This window comes from Montipora capricornis, chromosome 5 (genome assembly GCF_036669925.1).
Source record: "Montipora capricornis isolate CH-2021 chromosome 5, ASM3666992v2, whole genome shotgun sequence".
In the NCBI taxonomy this organism is placed as follows: Eukaryota; Metazoa; Cnidaria; class Anthozoa; order Scleractinia; family Acroporidae; genus Montipora; species Montipora capricornis.
In genome coordinates, this window is record NC_090887.1 from 24,328,421 (window position 1) to 24,329,312 (window position 892).

Here is an 892-nt window from a genome sequence, read left to right on the forward strand (position 1 = left end):
AACAACAAAACAAGACATCAAATAAATCATATTTAGTTGGTTCTAAACAAAAGATACAAGTCCCCCATTCTAAAACAAAAATGAATTATTTTTTCATAGATCACATCACCAATGTTTAACACGAGCTCAAAAATATCTTTTAGTTTGTTATCCGTGGATTGCCTTTGCGTTTCAAATAAACGTTGCCCCATCAATAAAGTGCTCAATAACTGAATGTTTGTGTCAGATTCATCAAGTCCTATGTAGTAAATTTAAAAAAGAAAGACATTGATCGTAAAATATTTGATTATCTTAATAAAGTAAAAAACCGTAGCAGCCATGGTTATTTTTTATTTAAATTTTGATTTAAATCGTTTTCTTGCCAATTGTTCCTCTAATTCGCGTTGATACCCCCAGTGAAAAGTCTCAGTTTGTTTGACATAAGCCTGTCTTTTTTGTTGGACGAGTTGTACGTAATCCTTAGTCAAATTTTTTTTCCGTAATTTCCTTGCGCATGTGCCACCAAACCAAAATTGCATTTAACTCGGCTGTCTTTTTTCACATACCAACCGCATTCAAAAAAGAAATGGCCGTGTAACTGCATATGTTTTGCGGAATTGGGGTCATTGGCTCTTTTTTCAGTGTTTTTTTCATGTTCACATTTGGGTATTCTTCCATTTTAAAACGATCTAATACATGGACGGCAATTTTGGCTAACCTCGACCAGTATTCACTGGTCATGATGCACCACGGTAATTTGCATTTGCTGGAACACCACACATTAAGATTTTTTCCGTCCTCACATAAAGAAGTAGATATGTGACCCTTCACGCAAAAAGGGGGCTTATCCAAATTTCACGCTATGGCTATTTTCACGGTCCTGGCCGTGAAATTGGAATGTGAGTGAAATTTC